The sequence below is a fragment of the Amblyomma americanum genome, chromosome 9 (assembly GCF_052857255.1).
Source record: "Amblyomma americanum isolate KBUSLIRL-KWMA chromosome 9, ASM5285725v1, whole genome shotgun sequence".
Classification (NCBI taxonomy): Eukaryota; Metazoa; Arthropoda; class Arachnida; order Ixodida; family Ixodidae; genus Amblyomma; species Amblyomma americanum.
Window position 1 is genome coordinate 86,719,448 of NC_135505.1, and position 9,241 is coordinate 86,728,688.

Genomic DNA, 9,241 nt, shown 5'->3' on the forward strand with positions numbered 1-9,241 from the left:
GTGTACACATGCACTTGCTCTACTCAAAGCTTCCACCATACAAGATGCCCGCATGATCATGCGCGTCTCCAATAAACGCTCGGGCATGCGAGAAGAAGACACGCTAAAGCTGGTCAGGAGCCTAGTGATCATCCGAGTCGCCTACAGTCTTCCATACTACTCCCAATCAAAATCGAAATCCAACAGATTGATGCGATTATACGCAAAGCATACAAAAACAACAAAACAGCACTACATCTACCGCAATGCACATCCACAGAGAAGCTTTTAGCACTAAGACTTCATAACAACTTCGAAGAACTTAGAGAGGCACAACACGTCGCCCAGTTGCAGAGACTACAGCAGACTCCGTATGGCAGGGAGCTTCTGCAGAAGTTGGGATGCAACGAACAAATAAAAGAAATCCAGCGAACGGCGACTATCCTGGACGGCATACGGGGCACAATTAGAGTGACCCCCATCCCCAAGACCATGGACCCCTACCTACACGAAGAACGCAGAAAGGCGAGAGCCGAGTACATCCAAAAATCACCACCCGCCAGACAACAACGGTGTATGTGGACGCAGCCACATACCCCAGAAGGACGGGACAAAACAACCCCAACGCGGTAGCGGCTGTGATAATCTCGGACATGCGGGAAATCATCCGCGCGTCGCTACGGAACTGCACGGTAGTCGAGGCTGAAGAAGTGGCCGTCGCTCTAGCGGCAGCGGAGGGCTACCGAACTAAGCTATCCTTACAATACTAACCGACTCTCAAACACTATGTCGAAATTTCATGTTAGGCAGAATAGGGCACAGAGCGCTCCGCATACTCCGCTCTGGGGATCGACCCAAACAAAGCACAGAAGAAGAACCAATAAAACATACAATAGTTTGGACGACGGGACACGCGGGAGTTGAAGGCAACCAAGCGGTCGACAGGGTAGCTCGAGGGTACACTTTTTACCGAGCTCCCCCCACAAGCGACCTCGAGGAAGCCGAACCTGTCCCTAGAGATTACTCGGCAATCTTAATCCACTACAAGGGCTGTAGGAAACGGTACCCCCACCACAAAAATTTCTCTTCAGGGAAGACGCCGTCGCCTGGAGGCTGCTACAGACGGGCTCATACCCGAATCTAAATACACTCAACAAAATACAACCCACACAATAGACAGACAAATGCCTATGGTGCCATGAAATACCCACGCTCTATCACATAACGTGGGCCTGCCAGAAAATAGAGGTGGTACCAAAAATACCAAACCCGAGTGCGGAGCAATGGGAAGGAATGCCCTCCAGCGACCGTCAGGACGTCCAACTTGGGCTAATCTGGCGAGCACAGCTCGCAGCGGGATCCATCGGAGCCATGGACTAGGGGCAGACGACCACTGCTAAGAAGACGGACGACACACCTCACTCCGCCAAATTGCTCACCTACTCTCTAGAGCAAAATAAACGTTTTCCTTCCTTCCTTCCCTTACGGCGCGGTTCAGGTGTCCACCGAGATGCGCCATTTTTCGCTCACGGCCAACGCCACCGACACCTTCCATATCAGCTTTTCTGAGACACGAGATCCTTAACGCTGTCGCGTTAAAACACGGTTCACGTCGATATAATAGAAAATAACGTTACGCCCGCATTAGCATGGTATTTGTCAAGGATAGAAAAACTTTTCCTGTAGCTGTAGCTACGCCGCCCTGTAGCTACGCCGCCACCCTGTGAATGCGCCGCCACGCTGTCACGTGATTGGTCACGTGGTGCGGAGCATCTGCCGGGGGCATGGCGCCGTGACTGATCACCTGGTTGGTCATGTGACCAGGTGTCACTCTGCAAGCTCTAGCTATCGCGTCACTCCAGGTTTCACCAGACCTAAACCACCGCCAATTTTTTCTTAACATGCTGACCATTTGAATGTTCTTGTTAATTTCAGATTGCCATATTTTATCCCAACGATGCGCTCCTGCCACGATCTCAAACGAGATTAGCTTGTGCATGAATAAGTAAAAAGAGGTAAATAAGCTGGCCGAAATTTCATATCTTCCACTATTCTTTTACTGCTTCTTTTCTTTCTTACGGCAACTATAAATTGTACACACCAGTACTGGTGTCAATGCAGTCCTTATTACTTCGGCTACGTTAAAGCACAGAGTAGAATTCTTTCGCTACTTCTCTAATCTCAATTGGTAGTGTCAAGCTTTCTTTTTGGTGCGCAGGTGAAATTTTTGCCACTCCTAGACTGGCCATGATCACTTTCAGGTTCCTTCGTTTCCTTAAATCAGGCTTTGATCTCTCGATATTCTTCTGTTTATTCCAAATAGGTTAGGCTTATTGATTATCTTCAAAATTCTCCAAACGTGTTTTTTTTGTGGCGTTAAAATCTTTTATGCTTGGTCCTTGGCTTCAAGATCTATATCCTTGCTTGATAGCTTGAGAGTTTGCGTGCTGGCAGTGCACTGTTTTAAATTTTTGTCTTGCCCTATGTAGCCAATGTCTACCTACCCTACTCTGTACTGTTCTTGAGTACTTTTGATATTTCTTTCTTCTGAACTCTTAAGTCGTCAACCTCGTCTTAATCGGATTATCAGTTTTGTAGGGATGCGCTGAATTTTTCTCCTCCCCCATTACTGCTAACCGGTTTATAGTCTATCCTTAAAAGGTTGCTCCATTTCTTCTTCAAATGCAGGAAATTTCAAAACTTCGCCAATCAACTGTGGCTGCACCTCCACATTGTGCACAATACGAGGATGCGCGCATATTAGGCGTTTTTATCAGGACCACCATTAGGGCTCCTTCAAGCGCCATAACCGATCTCCTATTTCGTGTAGAAGGTATTCGCGATTTCGAATGGTGTATATTTCTGTAAAGTATACACAACAGGACGCATATTTGTCACCTTTTCTCAGAAAACATGTTTTGAGTGATGAGCTTCGAAAGCACTTGTGCTTTGTCTAGTTTGAATTCCGTTGATCAAGCAATGGCTTTTCAAACAACAATGAATTCTAGACGCCGGCTTCGTGGCGGGAAAAATATTTCAGTTGTACAGCATCACTGCGCACGTCTCCCCGTTGCTACGGTGTCTGCTCCTTTGTCGCTTAGAGGCTATTCACATAAATCAATTTGCAAGTTTCAAAAGATATGCGGTGTGCAAGTTCCTCAGCCATCTGGCCAAGGTTTACATTTTGAGACTTTATTTATTCCCATGAAAAGATCAGCAAATAACTTACGCGGATATAAAAAAAAATATTTTTCTATCCAGCATACTAATACCGTGCCTACCTTCTAGTCAAAACATTCTCCAGAATGATATTGCTTAATGTCAGGGAGCAACCGAATGTTGGATGGTTATTCTGAGTAGCAGGCCTGAACCATTTGTATGCGTAGCTTGTACAGCTTGCTTTGACAACAAAAATAAAGAATTATTTGCTCTTCGGCTCTAAAATGAAGAACGTGAAGCTTAATGTCACTTAAAAATGGATCACCAGACGGCTTATGAGGCCGAGCCCAACTGTTATGCTCAAGAAACAGCAAATGAAATGCGCAAAAAAGCGTGCCTTCAGCTCCGGCCACACAAATCAAACCAAGGTGCCATGAGTGCGCGAACCGATGCAAGCGCGGCGGCGTAAACCTAGCGTACTGAAGGAACTATCATGTTTGTGTATGTAGGAGGAATTTGCGCTTTCAAAAAATATTATTCTACTTTTGCCGTTCACAGCCGACAGGTAATCAGAAGAAAAACAATTCGGACAAAACAAATCAGACCGCTCCAAATGAAGATGTGTTAATAATAATAATAATAATAATTGGTTTTGGGGGAAAGGAAATGGCGCAGTATCTGTCTCATATATGGTTGAACACCTGAACCGCGCCGTAAGGGAAAGGGATAAAGGAGGGAGTGAAAGAAGAAAGGAAGAACAGGTGCCGTAGTGGAGGGCTCCGGATTAATTTAGATCACCTGGGGATCTTTAACGTGCACTGACATCGCACAGCAAACGCGCGCCTTAGCGTTTTTCCTCCATTAAAACGCAGCCGCCGCGGTCGTGTTCGAACCCGGGAACTCCGGATCAGTACTCGAGCGCCCTAACCACTGAGCCACCACGGCGGGGCGAGGATGTGTTCACATTTGGCGTTTGCGCACGCGAAAATGCAATAAGGTCGACGCTAGCTCCTCCACATTGTGGTTTTTCAGATTTTGCGTTTCCTTTCAAAGCCGCTGCACGTGTGAATGGACACAAATTGTGTTTTGGTTTATGGCGTCAGAAATATGTTTCCACAAACTTGAGTAGTTTATTGAGCAGTGCGTTTGCGGCCAGCGTCTCAGGGCATTCACCCTATTTCAAACACGTTTGTGGCTGTGTTAGCCGAACTTTTGTGGCTTTTAATGTCAGCCTACATGGAGCGTCAGGGTACGATGCTGCCTTCATGTCTTTGCTGTAACACTGCAGATCTTCAACCTCTGCGCCGGCTGATTTATCATCAAAGCTGCTCCTGCTGCTACAGATAAGGGCGACTGTAAGGGGAAGGAGATATGATGGGTGGAGGGGAAAGGTTGAGCAGTTTTCCCTCTCGTCGACGGCCGGCAGATGAGATGCAGGAAAGAAAACAAGGAAGGAGAAAAAATAGCGAAACAGAAAACAAAAACGACACGAAAAGGACAGAGATCGCGATTCCCACTAGTGAGGATGGGAGAAAACTAACCATCCAGCTGTCTGAAACCATTCTAAATATGTTGATAGAGCGGCTAATGACACAAATTCTCTTTTTCTTTAACCTCGAATGCCTCGAAAATTAACGTCGCCACTCGGTTCCTGTATCCCCTGCAAATAGAAACAATCGGGAACGAATGGCTGCATCCACATGAGACAAGCGGAGCCTACTCGACATGAACTCATAAAGAGAAGTGCTTGGGCCACCGCTGTCGCAGCACGCTAATTTTATGAGTGTTTAAATGGTTTTAATCAAAATTAGGGTCAGTCGTTGTCACGTTGGCTACTTCAAAACGTTGTAATTCATGCAACGGCGCAAGCGCGAGCATCGCATGCGCTAGCGACGTCAGCAGTGAGCACACAAAGCTGTGGCCATGAATATATACTGAGAGTTAGGATTTCCATTCATCAATAAGCCCTGGTAGCCAAAGATGTAGCGTGTACAGTGCCCCATTGTAATGCTTAGGTTTATAGGGTTTAACGACCCAAAGCGACTCGAGCTATGAGGGACACCATAGTGGAGGGCTTCGGATAGTTTCGACCACCCTGGGGTTCTTTAACGTGCACCGATATTACACAGTATACGGGCCTATAGCATTTCGCCATCATCTAAATGCGACCGCCACTGCGGGGATCAAACCCGCGTTTTTCGGTACAGTAGCCGAGCAGCATAAGCACTGAGCAACCGTGGCAGCTTCATTTGATTGCATGGGAACATTACGACATTCATAACATGCAAATATTTTGTGGTTTGCCTGTGCAACATATATCATTGAAAATATCTCTCTTAGGTATTCCCGATGGCATCGCTTTGAGATTTCGAATGAAACTGTAAAGAAGAGACATCCAAATAATGAGAACAGTAAAATAATGAAAGTCAAAGTTCGTAACAATTTATTCAGTGTGAATGCACGGGTTTTGGTCTGTTTTTTTAGCTGCGCTTAAACTTGGCTGAATTACTCTGTTTACAGGGGGTTACCTGGTTATTGGCAATTTTTGAGGTGGGTTCGTCAAAGTTGGTGGCCGCCATCATCTTGGGCACTCTGAATTTAGTTTGGACACCAATTTTGGTCCATATCGTCCGAAGTCAAATTTGGATGATGGGGGTGGGTCAAATTTTGGGTGTGGGTGGGCTAAATTAGGAGGCCGTCATCATTGCTGGAAACACCCCAATTAAGTTGCTCATCAATTTTGGTCCAAAATTGGCTGAGGACAAATTATGAGGTTGGGAGGCCTAATTTTTTGGGGTAGGTTGGTCAAATTCGATGTCTACCGTGGTGTTCGGCACAATCAACTATGGTGGCCTCTTTTTCTTCTCCTTTTCTTTTAGTTTTCTGCTTCTTTTTCTATTCTCCCTTGGTGCACATACAAGAAACGATTTTGGACATGTCTGAACATCCGGATTAGTGCTTTCGCAATAAAACATTCCACCAGTTTTTAACCGAGAGAGTACCAGTCCGTTTCATGTCCTCTGTTCGGTGTCCTTATCTTTAAAGACCTACTTTTCCATATCTATGAATTTCTTCCCACGGCTCTGACCTTTGCATAGGAAGACTTGACCTCTGCATAGGAATGTATGCCCTCTGCATAAGCAGCCAAACCTTGGCTATAACCAAATTGTAGCATCAACCCAGTGTTCGCCACCGGTTATCTGTCAAGTCTCAGGATTAATGTCGTGGCGCTGTATAAGTGCATGTGTGGGGAGAGTATTGCGCCTAATTTAAGGGCTGGACCCGGGCCACCCAGGCTCAACCTCTCGGTACGTGCCTGTAAAGAACTGGTTATAGGCATCGTAACAGGTAGGAGATATTTAAATTACTCATATTGATGAAGCCACATATTTATTCTCTTTAGAGTACATGCATCCACAGTTTGTTTTCTTTGTTCGGATACCCTTCTATTTCGCTTATAATAAGCTAAAAGATGACATCATATCAGATTACGCCCTAACATGACAAGCACGAGGGGCTGCTGCTCGTAATATAGACATTACAGATCAGTAGCCTGCTTTCATATTCCTCAACCTGCACCGACAATCACACTTGTTTCATACATCAATCACGTGGTGAAAAAATGTATTCGTGGAATCTGTTGCCCGCCCTGATACGTCTGCTGTCCTCAAGCATAGCCGTTCACAAAAAATATTTTCGCAGTTCTTTGAAATTTTATCATTAATTCAATCCAGGACCAAAAAGAAAAAATGCAAGCTTTTTGCCCATCCTCAAATTCTTTGGTGCCGGGCTAGCTGACTGAATGAAATGCATAAAATCAGTGCCTGTACAAAAAAAAACAAAGAAACTTATTATCGCCCTTTGTGAACGATACAAGCTATTTAGCAACACCTTCAACAGCAAAATCAAAGCATACAAGTGTCATTAGTGGCGAAAAATTCCTCAGCCTGGCAGCAATGTAAGCCAGAGCTGTCCAGACTCAAAATCTTTTTTGCGCAAAAAGGCACGCATTTCGCCACCGACGCTATTACGAACAATGATATCATATACGATCAGCTGTTACAAATAGCTAGGGCCTTTAATTACTCCCTCGTTTCTTAAAAAAAGCTGCTATCAAGAACTGTTCCATGTCACGAATCATCTGCCGCATTCAATTCTTTACTGCAAATGCACTACAGGAACGAGATCCAGCCAGCTCCTCGAGTCTGTGTGAAGCTTGACCTTGAAGGTGAACTTGGCCACACCACAAATCAAACAAATATTGACGCTAGCAGAGTTCGAAACCTCGGCGGTGCGAACGGATTAGCGTCGCTGGCCAATGCACGAAAGTACTACGCTATCACCTCAGCTGACCAAAGCTCGTGCTAAACTGAACACACCCTGGCACTTGCATTGAACACCGTCGTCTTCTTGAACTAATACTACTACGAAAATAGCATACACACTCTCGCGCTGTGCGTTGCACATCGTGTCTTCATCAACAAGAGTCGAATTAATATGGTCTCCAGCCGCTGACGACCCGGCAAAGCAAAACCATGAGTCATTGAAGCTAAACACATGATTCGTACGTCTACTCGCTTTAACTGCTTTAAAACGCTACCCCTTTTTGTTTTGCTTCCAATACCGCTTGACGTTCTCGATGTTATTCAATCACTTAACGTGACCAGCGCATGCCTTTATAGTGTTAAACACAGTAACATAAATCTAGTTGCCCAACTCCAATCTGATACTTTATATTTTAATATCATTGTGATAACTAGGACCGACACCTTTTTCCTTCTTAATTTAAAGAGACAAATACAATTCTGGTTTTTAAGGAAGTCGATTTTCCTTGGCTAAAAAATTACAGCTCATTATGTAGTCTGCAACTTTTCAATGAGGTCACTGAAAAGTAATTGCTGCTTTATTAACGAATTAACGGGCTAAACGTAATATCCTTTTCCGACTAAGTATAGTTTTCGTCCTGGGTATTCCACCAATCTTGCTCTCAGCTCCCTAATGCTTATTTTAAAGTTAAGCTATTGACAATGGCTAGAATGTACACCTTAATAGAGTGAAAGTGCGTTGTCCGGTTGCTGATTGGTTTCCATGCGTGTATGGCATTTTCACAAGAGGCGCTATTATATTTGGTAAATAAATAAAAGAATTATTCGGCCGAGCTCGATAGGGTAAGAGGAAACAACTTGCGGCAATTCTGAATCAATTTTGAACTAATTTATTTATAAAATGCATAACTAAAAAAGGGTAACCGCCAAAGCTTGAGCAATGAATTCGTTTTTTTTATTGAGCAGTTAAGCCCTGATTTTTTACTTTCCATGAAATTCTTTTTATTTTATTTCCTCATGACGTTCTCACTCTCTGTAGAGTGCTTACCACACGCTGTATGATGCCGGAAGATAATTAGCTTCTTCGTGAAGTGCTACTCCCGCTTACACAAGGCACCAACACACTGTGCGCGTGTGTGTGTGTGTGTGTGTGTGTGTGTGTGTGTGTGTGTGTGTGTGTGTGTGTGTGTGTGTGTGTGTGTGTGTGTGTGTGTGTGTGTGTGTGTGTGTGTGTGTGTGTGTGTGTGTGTGTGTGTGTGTGTGTGTGTGTGTGTGTGTGTGTGTGTGTGTGCGTGTGCGTGTGCGTGCGTGCGTGCGCGTGTGTGCGCGCGTGTGCGCGTGTGCGCGTGTGTGTGTGTGTGTGTGTGTGTGTGCGCGCGCGTGCGCATGCGTGTGTGCGTGTGCGTGTGTGTGTGTGCGTGCGTGCGTGCGCGCGCGCGAGAGAGAGAGAGAGAACACAAACGCAGAACAAGATAGCCGATTTTTGCAGGCCGTGTTCCTGAAGATAATCCAGAAGTAGAAAACATGCCTGCATAAACATGCTGTTCACAGTAAATTTGTCGCGGGTTCAATCCTGGCCGCGGTGGTCGAAATTCGATGCAGGCGAAATTCTAGAGGCCCGTTGTACTGTGCGATGTCAGTGCACGTTAAAGAAACCCAGGTGGTTGAAATTTCTGAAGTCCTTCACTACGGCGTCCCTCATAGCCTGAGTCGCTTTGGGACGTTATACCCCGTAAACCAAACCAAAACAAACAGGGAATTTGCTTCTGCTGGTAAGC